General features: G+C 41.1%; 1 protein-coding gene across 6 annotated transcripts in view; it reads right to left on the bottom strand.

Moving 5' to 3' along the window:
* BBX (BBX high mobility group box domain containing) overlaps positions 1–8229 on the bottom strand; it is a 282740-nt gene extending 274511 nt beyond the window's left edge. For 2 of the 6 annotated variants that reach the window (XM_019448262.2, XM_019448264.2), the window contains exons 1-2: positions 8081–8229; positions 4819–4890 (exon numbers count right to left, since the gene is read on the bottom strand). The gene's annotated coding sequence lies outside the window, so the exon portion shown is untranslated. Of the gene's footprint in view, positions 1–4818; positions 4891–6988; positions 7008–7554; positions 7691–8080 lie in introns of those variants that run through there. The other 4 variants (XM_019448258.2, XM_019448265.2, XM_019448259.2 and 1 more) reach the window with 3 other exon arrangements.
* Positions 8230–17952: the final 9723 nt, after the last annotated feature.

Raw genomic sequence — 17952 nt, 5'->3', positions numbered from 1 at the left:
CCTGGGCCCCACCTCTCACACTTATCTAGATATGGGACCTCCATTTTTTTTTAAGATTTTATTTTTAAGTAATCTTTACACCCGGAGCACCTGGGTGGCTCAGTCCGTTAAAGCATCCGACTTCGGCTAAGGTCATGATCCCACAGTTCGTGGGTATGAGCCCTGCAATGGGTTCTGTGCTGACAGCTCAGAGCCTGGAGCCTGCTTCAGATTCTGTGTCTCCCTCTCTCTCTGCCCCTCCCCTGCTCACACTTTGTGGTTTTCTCTTGCGCGCGCACTCTCTCTCTAAGGTGAATAAATGTTAAAAATAATGATAATAATAATAATAAGTAATCTTTACACCCAGTGTGGGGCACGAACCTACAACGCCAAGATAAAGAGTTGCACACTCACCAACTGAGCCAGCCAGGCACTCCTGGGGACCTTCATTTTTAACAAGTCCTCCAGGTTTGTGTTTTTCAAAATGTAAATCTTAAGATTAATTTAGTGAATAACATCATGATTTTTTTAAATAAAATAGTTTGGAACACATCAGATTTATAAAGATTAGATAGGAATAAAAAATATCAGAGTGCACTGCCCTTAATACTGTTCAAGGAAACTTTCGTTACAGTTTTTATACATGGATTAGGATATAAAAGGTATTTCTTACCATACATCTCAGTGAAAAACATTTAATACAACTGCTTTAAACAATTTTACCCTCATTCTTATTTCTCCTTTGAAATAAGTTATCGATGGTTTTTTTAGTTATTCCCTTTACCAGAAACCCAACATTCTGTGTCCATTTTATGATCTCAGTTACTCCATTCTAGGAACTTCTGTTTTATTCCCTAATCTTCACCTAAGGGCCATATTTAACTATTGGTTTAATTATTTAATCAATATTTTACAGTATCATTTTATTTTTCTAAGACTTGAGAAAATCCAACTCATTCTTTTTACTTTGTATTCTATACAACCTTCTCAGAACCTGAAGTTATTTCATTATCTAGATCCTTGAAGTGACTCACATATTTTAACTTATTAAGTTTATATTTTGGTAGGTGTGTCAATGCTTCATGGTCTATAATCAATCCTTTACGTCTTTCACTCCTTTTGTCTTTCATCTTTGTATTTATAACTTTTAGGTAGAATTTGTTATTGGTTTGCCTTCTTTTGTATTTCCATTGTGTAACTGATACTTATTCCAGTTCTCTCATCTCATCTTTTCCTTTGAAAGAAAAAAAAATGTAAACAATCCCCATTAATACATGAGGATTTTCTGCATATATCCTTACAGTTTTAACATGATGTCCTGGCATTTCAAGAAACTATAATTACCTTCTAAAGGATAATATGAACACATATGAATGTTGAGTGAAGCTGTACTCAAAAAGTGCTTTCCTCAGGTGTAACTTAATATATAGAAATCCCTACAATTCGATACAGTATGTGATGACTGCCCCTGAGGTAGTACAAACCCACTGACTGAATTACGGTCACAGAATCTTCTAGCCGGAAGATTCATTCAATCTTTAGCTTCAATCCTTAGTACCTTCAGAGCAGTGCTTCTCAAAGTATAGCCTGAGGACCACCAGTATCCAGTATACCTGGGGCATGTGATAAAAACCAAACAATAAAATTACAATGTTTTTATAATTTGGGTTTGTTTTCATTTCTCAGTGAGAGGAAGAAAGTTGATGAAAAATATAAAAAAGCTATCACTTGGACCTATTTTAAAAGATGCCCTCTGGTAAAATGTTAAAAAATGAGGTGGACTTCACACTGTAAGTTCAAGAAAAGTGTCTCTTTCTTAAGTTAAGCACTGCTTAAGATTAAGTCTTGGGGCGCCTGGGTGGCTCAGTAAGGTAGAGCATCCAACTTCAGCTCAGGTCATGATCTCGTCGTTTGTGAGTTGGGAGCCCAACACGTTGGGCTCTGTGTTGACAGCTCAGAGCCTGGAGCCTGCTCTGGATTCTGTGTCTCCCTCTCTCTGCCCCTCCCCTGCTCACACTCTGCCCCCCCCTCTCTCTCTCTCTCAAAAATAAATAAGCATTAAAAAAAAAAAGAGATTAAATCTTAAAATACAGGTGTGCCATACTGGTCATGATGCAATATGCCAAAATTAATTGCCTAAATTTAGTAACTTAAAACATTTAAATATCACAATTTTAAACATTTCTGCACTTTTTAAGACATTAATAATATCAAGGATTTCCTTTCGTACAAGTCTGTCGATAACAAGGCTATTTTCAAAGAGTTTTTTTAGTAGGGTTAAACTATGAAGTCTTTATTACTTCCATTAAAGATTTCTAATATAAAAGTAGTTGATACTCATGTTAAGATCCAGTTAAAAGTATGGCCCTTGTTTTACCCATGCTCTATAAAATCTAGGAAAATGTAAACTTTTAGCATGTTGGCTGATGATTAATTAGAAATTATGTTTGTAATTTTACTGAAAAGTATGACTTTATACTTTAGTTGCTGAGTTAGATTTTCATGAATTGTGCCACATTGTTTTGAGACTATTCCTTCTTTTTTAATTACATACAAAAAGCCTTATCAATTACATAGTTACAGCATAAGCAAACCATAATTACCTGTTCATATTAGCTTTCACTCAAAGCTGTGTTTTAATTCCAATGTCTAAACAAATCTCTGTTTCAATGGATTAAGCATAAAGATCAGATCTGTAGGTCAAAGGTATACACTTTCCAAGTTGTATAGCATAGCTATATGTGTAAGGCAAAACCATCTCACAAACTCCTAAACCCAGAACTTTATTTTTTAATTTAGACGCAAAGATCAGATGAATTAAAAAAAAGGAAGGTGTCAAAATTGCAAGTTTTTGTTAATATCGAAGTCTCTAGTGGACTTAACCCACCAGGGTACCTTTAAAGGACGTAGCACTAAGAAACAACATATATGAACCCCTTTTTCAATAGCTAGCATTAAATGTGAAATGCAAATTAAGACTTCAGTTTCAAAACTTAATATAGATAAGTGGAATAATAAAATGAGAAGTTTGAAAACTCTTGGCAATAAAATAGCAAAACCTCTATCTAAATTCTTATTTTGATAATTAAGCTTCAAATCAAATAAATATGTTTTAGATGCAAATATCTGGTAATTCATTGTCAGGGTGACTTCTTTGAGATCACTATTACAAGTTTTACACTACAAAAACTACTCTGACTTCAAAGACCAGGCCAGTTCTTGAAAATATTGTTTTAATGAAGCAGTTGTTTGATATCTCAAAGAAATTCAAGAGCTCATCAGATCGCTTTTATTCTGGAAATTACTGATTCCCATTTTAAATTTTGAATTGGTCAAACATATTTCCATGGGGAAAAAAACTGACATTAAAAGTTTGCTCCAGTGAACAAAATAATGTGCCTCACATGTATAAATGTGGTGTTCTTTAGTAAATCAGGAATGCATTTTGAATACTCTTGCCATATGTTCAAAAATGAAAAACTTCTCTTGCAAACAAGCTTAAAAAAAAAAAAAAATCAAAGACACTGAAATCCACATATCTTGGTGTGCACTAAATTCATCTTACAGAACCATCTCATTCTGATTGTTCCAATCAGACTGTTATGTATGTGACACATTAAGAGGTTCTCTTAACTATCTGAAATAATGTGATATTTACATTCCATGAAAGATGTTGGACACCGAGCTTCTAATCACCTAAGGTTCTCAGCAATGTCAAAGTACATTTTGCTACTATACGGAAACTACCAGAGAGGCAGGGTCCTCAATTCCTCTTAATATTAAAACCACATTTTAGCAACAAATATAATAGTAATATAATATCCCAAAGAGATAAGGCCCCTTTCCTTTTTCTTTTATGGAAAACTGAGTTCAAGTCTATCTTCATTCACAAAATACAAACTCCATCTTCACTACAGTAACATGATTAAGTAGTACAACTGATTTACACATTTAGTACAACCAGTTTTCTGAATTTATCAGCAATTTGGAATACCTGAGGTGTTCTTTACAATTGAGGGGCAAATTGCAAACAATTGGGGCTCACCGTGCTACCTTCGCATGTTCTGTAAACCCTCACCTACACTGTTACTTCTCACAAACTAATTTTTCAGGCACTTGCTGCCCCACACGTTATTTCAGCAATTTTTCCATTTGGGGGCATACGTCTGAAAAAGGCGCTTAAGGGACTTCTGAGTCGTTGTTTATTGCATATACAGGCTTCTAAAATATACCCAATTTCTCTAAGTATATAAATTTTGCAGAAAATTATGACTAATTTGGAAATGTTTATTTGCCTTTTGTATCAGGCCTTTTATATCTAAATACTAGATTTACTATACTGCCTAGTCCACCCTTCCCCACCACAAAAATAACTGTCACAAACAGCACAAGTTACCCAAGACAGAGCACCTAAGAAAGAGTAAGCAAATGTCAGTCACTATAATTAGAGAGGCATTCTGCACAATGCTTCTTTGGGTTTTTAATAATTCTCTCCACTCATAGGCTGCATTCTTTCTACAATATTATCTAGTATTAAATTTCCTAGGCCTTCAACTCTGTAAAATTTCATTATCAACTAAATGACTATTTGAAAATAAGTTTTCAAATGACACTTGCAGATAAATGTGAAATAAACATTTCAACTATCTTAATAATAACAGCAACTGAATTCTAAATACTAAGTATCATAAGTTGATTTCTGCTGTGGGAAACTCAGGGAGACAAGCTTTCTGGGGTGTTGCAACCCCAATAAGCCACCTTCTTATGTGAACAGTAAGGACCCTCAGGTCATTGCTAATAGCCATCCAGCTTCCCTGTAGAAAGAGTTTGCTTACTTACCCGGGAAGGCAAATGGAAAGTACACAGGGAGGAAGATGAACTGCAGCAAAGCCTTTGTCATATGATAGTGACCTATAAAGTATCAAATAAAGGTACATCATCAGTATGGTAGAGCTTTACAATAGAGTCCCAACTCCTGCAACACCTCTGAAGGAAGGTCCTCAAAATCCAGGAGTTCAGCTCCCCACCAACCCCTCCCCCCTGTCTACCTCCCACCCCCACGCGCGAACTGTGGAGCAATACAAGCAAAGAATCTCCCTGTATTCAAAGAGCTGAGGGTAGCCCAGCTGGCATTCCAGGGTGTCTCCAGCACCCTCACTCCCTACTCCCCGTATGCACAAAGCTGAAAGTTGATCCTGTCTGCAAACCCAAAACCCACAACGCGATCATTCATCAACTTGCACAAGTGATCGCCGCCCCCAGGACAAATACACCAGTAACCAAATCATAGCAATCGATAGGCAGCCCGAGCCTCCACGGTGCCCAGGAGCCGGCTGGAGGTAGCACGGCGACGGCAGCGGGTCCAGGTAGCGCAGCCCTCAGCCCTGCAGACCTGGGGCGGCCACAGCCGTCGCCCAAACGCCCGGCCCCAGTCACAATCCCGAGATTGGAGATCGGAACCGAGCCTGGAAACACATTCGCCAGAGCCCGGGCGGCAAGTGCAGGGCCACCAGGTCTTGGAGGTCGGGGTGGGGGTAGCTAGGAAACCGAGAGGGAGGAAGGGAGCGAGGGATCCCACCCCGCCTTTGTTGCTGGTCACCATCAAGTTTGCATCTTAGTACAAAATGTCGATCTTAAAGGCTGACAAGACAGAGGCAGAGGCACAGGGAGAAAGAGAAAGGGAATAGAGTCCATCTTGCTTTGGGGAAGAGGGGGGAGAGAAAAAATGAAGTACAAATCCCACACTCCGGGCGTAAAAGTCTGCTAAACACCTTTCCATAACAGAGGAGCAACGAGTGGGGTGTCCCCGTCCCCGTGCCCGCTCGAACTGGCGGCGGTCTGGGCAGAAAACGCCTCCCTCTCCTCCTCTTCCTCCTCCTTCCCCTCCTCCTCCTCCTCCCTCTCCTCCTCCTCCTCCTCCTCCCGCGGGCCCCGGCGAAGATCCCGCCGCCACCGCCGCTGCCTCCGCTGCCCCCCGGGGAGGCACCGCCGCCCGGCCAGGCGCTGCCATTCCGAGCCTGGACCGCGCGGCGCGCGTGGGGCCCGACGCGGGGTGGCCGCGCGGGGACGTCCGCGCTGGGGACCCCCCGCGCCCCCTCGCCGCGGGCTAGCTACAGAAGTCGCGCGAGCAGAGGTGGCGGCGGCGCGCAGGAGAGGGGGCGCGCGTGGGGCCCCCACGCCGCGAGTGGGCAACCCCAGGGGATGGCGAAGAAAGCCCCTCCCCGCGTGGGGAAAGTACCCCAGGCGCCGGCAGCCCGGCGTCGGCGGCCTGGAGACGAGAACTGGACGTGTCATTAGCAGGACAGGCAATGGTTTCAAAGCCCCAGGCCAATGACCATTAGCAGTGGCAGAGCTCGCTCCGTCCCCATCCCCCACAACCTCCACCCACCTTCCCCTTCGTACCGCCCCCACCTCCACCCCACCTCGCGAAAACTTTTCAACAAGATCCACCTGGACTAATTTGTCCTCAGACAGTTAAAATATTGACTAGACCCTACACACCGGGAGGGAAGGGGAATGCACGCTTTATTTTCCTTTCTACAGAAAGGAAAGCAAAAAATAGCTTCTCTCTCCGTCTCTCCCCCCCCCCCCTCTGTCGTACATGTTGTGTCTTAGCTTTTTGCATCGTTTCGTTTTACCTTCCTCATTTAGCAGAAATGATCGCGGATATTTCACACATAAACGTGTTCCAGATTCTTGGATTTAGGGTCCTTGTAAATTACTGGACTCGGGTTTGGTCACAGTTACGTTAAGTTTCATACAATACCAAGAAATTAAAAAAAAAATAATAAATTTCTGAGGGTAAGCGAACGAGACGAGGTGGAGGAGGAAAAGAAACCTCGAGTCTGATTTCTGTAATTTACTAGCGACCCGGATCGCAGCAAATAACAGTGTAACACGAGTGTGGCTTAAGACGACTGGGGAGCTCTTTCTAGAGGCATCGACCCCATCCCCGGATAAAGGATCTGCAAGTTTTCTGTCATCGCGACCATGCAATGCCATAACTTACCTTCAGAAATAAGACTTTAAACAGCGAAGGCCTTCCTCCTCCCCTCCACCACCACCCCCAGCCTCGCTCTCTCCACCTTAAACTTATTGACACAACATAATCCCACATTCAAGCAAAATCCTGACACAGCCTCCCTCCTCCTCTTCCCCCTCCTCTCTTCCCTCCCGTTCTCTCCTCTCTCCTCTCTCTCTCTCTCTCTCTCTCTCGCTCTCTCGCTCTCGTCCCCCCCCCCCCCCCCCGCTTTCCCTCCCTCTTCTCTCTCCCCTTCTCCCTCGCCCTCTTCCCCCTCTCCCCCTATTCTTCCTCCTGGCTACTCTGGCACTAAAACAGCACTTTCTCTACTCGCCGCGCATTTGGTTAGGGGTGGGGGGTGAGAGGGCACCGATCTGCGGGGCCGGAACACCCAAATCCCAACTCTCCAGATGAACGAGCAACTGGGCTGCTGTTCCCGGTCACCGACGCACACGAAACGTTCAATAAATCCACCGAGGGCTGGCTCCTCGTACCTTCCTCCCCTGCCCCAGCTCCCCAGGCCCCACCTCCCCGGCAGGCTGGGATCCACGTACTTTCGCCGAGATGAAGTTTGGGGCTCCCCGGGCGGCCACGAGCCGCCCGCCGGCGTGAGGGCTGGCTCTGTTGTTGTTTTCCTCGGGCTGCTTCTGCCCGCGCCCCGGCTCCCGTGCCCCTCTCGGGCGGCGCTGCCTGTGTGTCGAGAGGTGCTGGTTGCAAACGCAGCCTGGCACCGGCTGGCCTACTACTCCCCAGCCCGGCCCCCAGCCTCCCGCCCGCAGGGCACTGCCTCCGCGCCCCCCGCCCCCCGCCGGCGCGGCCGCCGCGACCCTCGCCCCCGACCTCTCCCGACCCAAAGTTTTGGCGGAGGGGGAAAGTGCCCGGGGAGCGGAGCGGCCAGCGGCGGCTCCGGTCGCGCGGGGTTCCCTCCGTCTTCCTCAAGTCCACCCTACCGGCTGCCGCCGCCGCCGCTGCTCCTGCCGCGGAGTCCTTGGGGCTGCAGCCCGGCGGCTCGCAAGTGAGTAGGAAAACAGAAAGTGCGGGGAGAGCGCCCGGGAAGGGCTGGGGATGGGGGGCGCTTACCTCGCGGGCTCGCCGGGCGTGAGGGCGTGTGTGTGGCTCGCCCTCAGCGGCCAGTCAGGGTTCCTCTATGGGAAAGTGGAGAGGAGCTCGCGGAGCCGCTCTGCCTCCGCTTCACTGTACACTGCTCCACATACAGTACATGCAACCCGGAGAGACTGAAAACACTCATTTTATATAAGGCAGCCTGCCATTGGCCCGCGGCCTGACAGACAGGCCGCGCGGCCAAACAGAAGGCCCGTTACACCCAAACACACGCACACATACACACATTTTACAGAGACACACAAAGATCATCACATTTTCTATTTTCTAATGTTCGGGACCTGTAGACAGTAGGAGAGGACAGGTACAGAGGCCCAGCAGAGTAGGGTAAGGAGGAAAAACCTTGTCTGCACCAAGTTGCTAGGCTTGAAACTGGTGTCCTTTTGACTTGGGAGGGTTATAGTAATAAACTACAACTCCACTGGATATGGAAGTGAGGGTTTTTTTTTTTTTTTTTTTTTTTTAATCGCTGCCGTGTGGTGCCCCATGGAAGAGGCGTGCATTGTGTTATGATTTTACAGCCTGACCTGGCTAACAAGTGGCCAAGAAAGGCTTTTAGCAGCCTGGATTTCTTTGGTCAATGGGTTAGCTATCACTTAGGCCAAAATAGTGCAAGATAAGTTTATTGGGGCTATAATGCATTGAGGTTGTTAATGCCTCGTTCGTAGGTAAATTCAGAAAAATCAATACAACAATACACAGAGACAAAGATAAACGTTTTGCTGAAAAACCTGTCTACTTATAGCTAGTCAGACTACCACAAATCACCTGCGTGGGTATACAAACGGTGCTATAAGGTAGAATAAGTCCTGGAAGATTGTCTATTGACCCCTTCCCTTAAAAATAGACGTTTCGAGTCACTCGATATATGATTTATATTTTGCATATTGTATATGATATTTACTTTACATATTTCATATCCTACGTGAACATCACATGCTGGATGACTTTTGGGCATGGTGAAGGCAAAGAAGACTGTTCTTTCTGATTTTTTTTTTTTCCTGTGATCCATCTTTGGCAGATTACGTTTGGCAGTCCTATATAAACAAGTCAACAGACTGCTGGGTGGTTGGGGGGGTAGGTAACAAAGCTGGAAATTAAGAGGAATAAATTCTAGACCCCATGCTTAAACTAGATGAACAATCTAGAGCAACTAACTTACCTCTTTAATGCTCGGAGTTGGTTTGGGGTTACTTTTTTCTTTTTCTTTTTTTTTTAAGATTAAAATAAGAAGCTCCCCCCAGCTTCCCTTCATTAAATGTTTATTCAGCATCTACTATGTGCCAGACATTATCATAGACCCCAGATGTTTTCTTAAGATTCCTTCTGATTTAAGAGTCTGTGAATTATTCTTAAACACAAACATTTTGAAGATTAAATAAACACAACGATTTTATGGCCTAGATGCATAGCTTTAAAACTTAAAGGAAAACTGAAGAGAACTTACTTCAAATTCCTTTTATTTCCTTGATGCCATCTTAAGGTTTTTCTCTCACTTCCATAAAGTTATCAAATGAGCGTGTGTATATATGAGTGTGTGTAAGAGTGGAAAAGAGAAACAGAGAGAACATTTAAGTTTATGAAGTTTAGAAAACAAATAGTGGTATTTAGAAATGTGCTATTTCGTTTATTTTTTAAAGGAAAATAACTTTTAAAATGAAAAAAGTACATGGAACCACTGCATTTTAAACTGATAGTATTAAAAACTGTATTAATGACACTTAGCATTTATTTGAAAGATGGAACAAAGTGTTCTTTATCCACACTACACTACAATGAGGTAGGTGCTCAGCATTATTATCTCTATTTTACCCAACAGAGAAATGAGACAGAGACAAATTATATAACCTCCTCGATATTACACAGAATAGCAGTGAAGAAGGAACGTAAACCCAGGACTCTAGTTTTGAGTAACTTGATACTCCTTCCTTCCAAATGACAAACTTCAGGGATAAGAGGCAAATGGAGGAAAATCAGAAAAACTTTCTCAGGATTTCACTGTGCTCTTTTCTGAGGAGGAAAAAAACAGTAAAAACAAGCTGCTGTATTTAATTGCTGAGTTAAATGTTGTGATTATTTGCTAGGGTATTTATTTTATGAAAAATATAAAAGACCAGCCTACCCCTAACCCCTAACCCCCAACCCCAACCATAGGAAAACATCCTTTATTTCTTTATGCTTGCAAAGATTGGGTTGTGTTTTTTTGGGGTTTTTTTTTTTTTTTTTTTTTTGGCTGAATGATGCTTAGCTTAGCAGAATTATTTACAGATACACTTTTCAAACTTTTAGATCACATGTTGCTATCAGCAAAGTGTTTGAGCATGTCCTCTCTCTCCATCTCTCTCTCTCTATCTCTGTCTCTCCCTCTTTGTGTCTTTAAAGTGCACCACTACATGGATATAATATTTACCAATACAAAGCAGATCCTCACAAAAACAAAATGAAAAGGCATGAACTGAAAAATAAAATTAAGAGTTTCATTTTCTTCCTACACTCCTGTGATACAGTCTTAGCACACGCCCCTAAGTTTTGCATTCAACTTTAGAGACCTCTGATAGTGCAAGATGTTGATCAGGACTGATGCAAGAGAGCATATAGAAGTGCATAGAAATGTCTCACTGCAAGACATTACTGTTACTGGAAAACTGGTGAGTCCACAGAGGCTTTAAATTGGGAGAATGACACATTTTTTAAGATGCATTTTATATATTGGTGGTGTATTAGGCATCATATGGCAGTATAAGCTATCATTCAATATTCTTTTGCAGATCCTTTATTGAGAGGGATCTATGTGTTAGACACTTGTGTATGCCAGATTCTGGAAAAGGAAAATTGCCTGCTCTTAGGAGAAGCAATGGAATGGACTATCAGTCTCCTGTATAATAGATAAGACCTCACCGCTAAGGAAAAGAGGCTTAGAACTTAATATAATATGGTATTTTACCATTTAGGAAATACTTTTTATATTTTTATACTCTCATTTGAGAATAAATATTAAGACATTTTAAATGGCAGTGATACTCAAAAATTGAAAATATGATCAAGAAAGGGGTGCCTGGGTGGATCAGTTGGTTGAGCCTCCAACTTTGGCTCAGGTCATGATCTCACAGTTCCTGAGTTTGGGCCCCTTATAAGGCTCTGTTCTGACAGCAGAGCTTCATACTGCTTTAGATCCTCTGTCTCCCCCCACCCTGCCCCGCCCCCCCTGCTCACGCTTTCTCAAAAATAAATGAAACATTTTTTAATATGATCCAGAAAAATAACTTTTATAGAGTTTATTCAATTTTCATAATAGAAGGTTATTAAAATAAAAACAACTGATTGTTGTCTCTGTAAAAGGACATTTAAAAGGTTCTATAAAAAATTTTAAAAATAAAAAGGTCTACATTTTTCCTTTCTTGTTTTCAGATTTGATGATCAAACAAAAGTGGAGTTTACAAGGTTAGCACACTTCTCCTTCTCATGGCCTTGATTGTCCATTTTCTTAATTGTATTTGATAGGAATCTTCTATTACAAAGTAATTTTGGGAGACTAAACTTAAATATGTGTGTATACACATATGTATAAGTATACATTTATGTAAACATGTCTATAAGTAACATTCATTTCCTTATTTTAAAAAATGTTTTAAGTTTTTATATTTGAGAGAGAGTGTCCGTGTGCACATGTGCTCATGCATACAAGCAGGAGGAGAGAGACAGAGAATTCCACGCAGCCTCCTCGCTGTCAGTGCAGAGCCCAATGTAAGGCTTAATCTCCCATGAGATCATGACCTGAGCCAGAATCAAGAGTGTGGCGCTCAACCAACTGAGCCAACCAGGCACCCTTATTTCCTTATTTATACACTGCTTCTTTATACAGTCCTAATTGAAATCCTGATTTCACCACTTCCTAACTCTGTAACTTGGAAAAATTCCTTAATCACTCTAAGACTCCGTTTTCTTATTTGTAAAATAGGGATGGTAAGACTAACCATAAGTGAAATAATCCATGTAGAATACTGAAGCCTGGAACCTACTGAACATTCAGTAAATATTAATTTTATTTATATTTCACACAGAAAAAGCCAATAACAGCTGCTTTACAGAAAGTTTTCTAGGACTTAATCAGAACATCAAATAGAGTTCATGGAACCTGTTGCAACTTACTCACCCAGTGTTTGTAATTTCCCTTTAGCCTCCATTCTGCCAATTCCAGCATCTCTGTACTTAAAAGGGATGTCAGACAGATCCCAGGTTAAAGCAAACATCCCATTGAGTGAGCATTACTAGGCACCTAAAAAGGCAAACTTGTAATAAATCCCTTTTTGAGACCAGCTTTGTTTTGCCCTTGGAAACTTTAGGTCGTTACAGTGATGAGGGTCTGCCTTAAATAACAATTTTTGACTTGCACTTGACCTTGCTAGCTTCCATTTTTTTTCCTCTATAAGAAAAAAAAAAAAAATAGAGCATACCTCTCTCCTCAAGGCCAAATCAAAGGGACTAAAAATTGAAACGGGCGGTTGAACCACTTTTTAGCACCAATGCAAAAATTCCTAATTGTGAAGAGAACCACCTTATACTAGATCCCAGCAGAGTTGAAGATAGCAATGAAGGAAGAGATTATCCAGCTTTCCTAGAGTGATTTTTGGCAAAGTATCTTGGAATTCCCCCTCTCCTGTGATCTTCTATGGCATTTGATCTAGATTACTCTTAAGGCATTCAAATGCCTTGCCTTGTATTACATTATTTGTGTGTAAAGAAAAGAAACACCTAAAGAAATGATGATGTCTTGCTGATGGTTTTATTTTACAACAGTGGCTAGCATAATAACGTGCACATTGCCTAACATGTAACAGTAACTCAAGGAAGATTTGCAAAACAAAGAACAAAGGAAGTAAAAACAAACTAAAAGTCTATAAATTATAAGAAGGATCAAAGAGAACAAAGATGAGAGTGGTGCCAGAGAAAGTTGGGTATCTCACAAAATGGGGAGTTACCCATCTGAGATATCTTAGATACATGTGAGATGGCCTAGCATATTCACTAATATCCACATGAGCTAGGTGAGACAAAGAAAGGGACTTTCTTTTTAAAGATGAAGAAAATTAAAGCAAGTAATGTGTAAATGATTCCCTCAGTATTATACAACTAGTAGCAAAGCTGAATTAGTACTAAGGTTCTAGACAGCTAGTTCTGCAAACTCTCTGCCCTGGGAGAGAGAAGGAGGGGAAGTCACCAAGGAGTCTCTTAAGGATCATACCATAAAAATAGGTCTCTAAGTGGATGAAGATTTTACACTAATGGATTTGATAATAAAACCAGTAAGCACTGACATTAGCATTAGATGGTCTTTCTAGCCAGCATCTCATGACAAGCTTCAACAATACCCCCAATGAGGACCATTTAATATGACACATCCAACTCCTGGGAACTCCCTTCTTCCCAAGGCCATCTATTTCATTTTCTAACAGTTTTGACCACCACAGAGTTCTTCCTGATATTTAACATAAATTCTCTCCTCTAAGTATTATCCATTGTTCTTTTTCCTATTCCTTTGTTACCACACAGAACAATCTAATCCCTCTTCCATGTAGCACTTGAAATATGTGAAGACAGCTATCATGGTTCCCTCCTGCCTTGAGTTGTGTCTTTTTCAGACAGTCTTATTTCCTTAGAACATTCTTCGCAGGTCACCATTTTCAATTCTTGGTCTCCTCTCAAACCCTGCCTATTGTCTTTGTTGGTGTTCCTTCAAGTGGGACATCTAGAGCAGGTGGGGGGTGGGGGTGGGAAGACTGAGGCAGTGTAGAGTACAGCATGACCATGACTCCCTTATCATTGATACAAAATTTCTATTACTGCAGCCTAAGATGGAACTTGCTTTTTTGGCAGTCACATCTCTCTGCTAACTGATTTATTTATTATTCACAAAAGAAAAATAAATGTTTTTTTTAAATGTGGGCTGTTAAGCCATGCCTCCTCCATTCTGTATTATATAATTTATTTTGGGGAAACTGAGGCATAAGCCTGTATAACCCTGATGTTATACAGTGGTTAAGAATTGAGGCTCAGGATTTATAACAACACGGGTTAAAGCTTTGCTCAGCACTTACTAACTTTTTTTTTGCTAACTTCTTTTTTTGTATGCTGGCTATTTCATTCAACATGTTTGCTATTGATCTCACCGTCTTTCATCCATTCACAAATCTGATGCCTTCTCTACATTTTTCCAAGTCATGTTTAAAGCACTGTCTAAGGCAGAACCCAGAGCACATATCTCCCAAAAGGTTAACATTATTTATTTATTGGCACTCCCATGGCCACAATTCTTGAACCTGTGATAGAGCCACCTAATTTCACCTAAATTAAAAAAATTTAAAACTAAAGGGATGCCTGGGTGGCTCAGTTGGTTAAGCGTCTGACTCTTGATTTCTGCTCAGGTCATGGTCTCTAGCTTTGTGAGATGGAGCCCCATATCAGACAGTGCAGAGCCTACTTGGGATTCTCACTCTGTCTCTGTCTCACCCCCACTTGCTGCCTGTCTCTCAAAATAAACAATAAGACTTAAAAAAAAAAAGTTTAAGCCTAAATAAATGTATAAAGATTAATATGGTGATAACGTAGACACTTTATTTCTTAACATATTATTAATTGCCTTAGATTTCTTTATAAGAAATAAAACATTTTAGGGACACATGGGTGACTCAGTTAGTTAAGTATCCAACTCTTGATCTCAGCTCAGGTCTTGATCTCAGCTCAGGTCTTGATCCCAGGGTCATGAGTTCAAGCCCTGTGTGGGGCTACATGCTGGGAGTGGAGCCTACTTTGCAAAAAAAAAAAAAAAAAAAAAAAAAAGAAAGAAAAAAGAAATAAAACATTTTATATACAACTGAAGCCCCCTTTCTGTGTTCCAATTCCTCTCCATTTCTCCTCAGAGGTGACCATTATTTTTCAATTTCACTCTCATCCTACCTTTTTTTCTTTCTTTCTTTCTTTTTTTTTTTTTTGCAGCCCACTCATGATAATACCTGATGTGGCTTTATCAAAGAAAAGGCTTTATGAAATTTTCATAATTTTCATTCACTAATGTTAGTTAGAGAAGAATTCTTTGGTGAATGGGGTATACTAACTGATTAATTACAGTGAAAACAGGTAATTTTGGAAGGATATGGAATGGCTCTTAGAAATAAAAGAAAAGCTAGGGAACTTATTCCAGAAAGCCCAAGAATACTGTCAACTCAAGGAGATCACTTTCAGGTGAAAATATCTTTGTTCTCATTATGATGAATTTGCTCAAACTCCTTCCATCCTTTCTTTATGTCACCAAAGAGAATAGAATGGAAGAGTCCAATCACCTTTACCCAAGTTTTAAGTTCACCCTTTGTCCAGTTAGAAGAGGAGATTTTGCAGAGCACCTGGGTGGCTCAGTCAGTTAAGTGTCTGACTTCTGCTCAGGTCATGATCTAGAGCTTGGTGAGTTTGAGCCCCACAAGGTCAAGCCCTGCGTTGGACTCTGTGCTGACTGCTCAGAGCCTGGAGCCTGCTTCAGATTCTGTGTCTCCCTCTCTCTCTGCCCCTCCCTCGCTTGATCTCTTTCTCTCTCTCTGTTTTTCTCTCAAAAATAAATATTAAAAACAAAAAAGAACTGTTTAATGGAAGATGACATTTTGCTTGACTCTCCCAAGCAGATTGCATGTTTACCTGGGGTAGAGAAGATAGGCCAGTGGTGGAGGCTTCAGGGAGTTGAGTTTGGAGAGAAAAATTTAGGTGGATGCAACGTATTGGTAACATTCTTGTTCTTGGTGGACTCACAGGTGTTGGTTTGATAACTTACATAGATGTTACATTATTCTTTTGCATGTAGCAAATATATTTTGAAAGTAAAAGTAAATTTTAAAAAAAGAAAAGGGGGGAGGGAAGCTTGCATATGAAGAAGGATTTTCATTTCCCAAAGTAAAATTGTAGTACTAGTAAGAGAAGGCAAATAGATGCTGGGCAGGTGAAAACAGATTTGTAACATCTCCAACAGTCACAGTGCAACTAAGCTATCAAGTTATGAACCCTGTTACAAAAGAAAAATAGGCTTAGGCTAGTCTCAGTGACCCTATGCCGAGTCTAAGTGTGCCCAGATTTTTCTTCCTTCCTTTACCTACCTTTCATTTCATTTCAAGGACCATAAAGCCACTCAGATAAGCTTAAGAAAAAGGGGAAGTTAATTGTGCAAATATTGGGGTCTCTCGCAGAACTCAAGGGCAATAAGAATAATTAGGCTTGGAAACAAAAGTGCATTACCTTTATTGCTGTCTTTGTCCCCAGGTCAGGGGCAAGTATTCACCTGTTTTCAGAGGGCTGCCCTTTTGGTGTTTATGGACAGAAACAGTTTTCTTAAGTAAATACCAGAATGGAAGGCTATAAGGAGTAATTCTGTTACCTAGAACTTTCTAGAATCTTATCTAGACCCAGTGTCTCATTTACCACCTATAATTTGCAGAATCCACCTTTTTCCTCTTAATCCTAAGAAATTTCAGTGCAGTTATTCAGAATGTTTATGGCCTGGTTTTCATACCCACATAATGTTCAGAAGTAAGTGATTTCTTAATACTGTACATTTATTTGTTATATTCCTTGATTCCTTCCAGAGAGGATTTCAGTTGGTCTTCAACAGTTCAAATTTTACTACATGTTTTCCCTAGACTCTCAGATATTATTCAATAGATCTTGGATCTCTCAACTCATTTAGAGTGCCTAGGTGGTCTCTTAATTTTCTTTAACATATTTTTTACTTTCTGTTACATTCTATAGCAAGCTACTCAAACTAGCTGAAGAAAGGAGGATTTGTTAGATTCACTGCACAGGTAAGGTTACAGCAAGGGACAACAGCTATAATTTAAACCCCAAAAGAAGTGGAGTTATCGGGCCTGGGAGGTAGGCATTAGGCCGGGGACATTGAAGGTACAACTGCAATGCCGGAAGTACAGCTGGCAGAAAGGTTGCTTTTTCCTGAAGTGGAATAGGACTGACAGGAGAGGCATACAATGGAGAAGTTAACTAAAACAATGATTTCTTGAGCTAAAAGAGATAAAACTAAGGGAAGGGGAAGGGTTGTGTTGAATGATGGGTTTTGTATGAATTCACCTCTAGGCTCACCTTCACCATATGGGAGTTCCTGAAAACAAACAAGCAAATATATTGAAGTTGACCTACCAGAAAGGACAGCTTTAAAAAGAACAATGTGATGGTGCTTGAAAAGGCGGCATTAAATACACTTCCTCAAATTAGGCTGAAGTCTCTTTACCGAAGAATTGAGTCCAGGTTTTAGGAGTACTTTGCTATTTGGAAAGGGATGGTTTCCTTTTCTGTCGCTTGACACTTTTTCTTACAATACTATCTTCTTCCTCATTTAAAAACAAACTTTCTAATCTGCTGAATTGCTGAAGTTGTCTTTCTAAATTTCAGATTGACTCTTGTAAGTTTGTTAAAGTACTGCCCTTTGGCCAGATGTATTCAAAAAAAGAAAAACTGAAATGAGTTACTTTGCTTGTCACCACATTGAAGGAGAAGGGAGAAAAAAGAGAAAAGAAGGAAAGAAACAGGAAGGGAAGGAAGAAAGACTTAATTGAGGAAGTAAGGCTGAGATGAGTTCAGAAGCCACCCACCCTTGGCTCTGACTTTGCATTCAGATGTGACCTGAGAAGGGTTGGGGAGGCGGAGGCAGTAAATACCAAGAAAACCTTTCTCTAAGTAGATAATTCTGAATTAGAGACAGAAAGCCTCTTCAGCAGTACCTGGGTCCCTAGCCTTGGACAGAGGGATAAGGGTCTCTCTGCCTTCTAAGTGCCCAACTACTG

This window comes from Panthera pardus, unplaced genomic scaffold, assembly GCF_024362965.1.
Source record: "Panthera pardus isolate Hobbes unplaced genomic scaffold, ASM2436296v1 HiC_scaffold_16, whole genome shotgun sequence".
NCBI classification, from domain to species: Eukaryota; Metazoa; Chordata; class Mammalia; order Carnivora; family Felidae; genus Panthera; species Panthera pardus.
The sequence above is the reverse complement of the archived record's forward strand: the minus strand, read 5'-3'. Positions and strand labels throughout refer to the sequence as shown.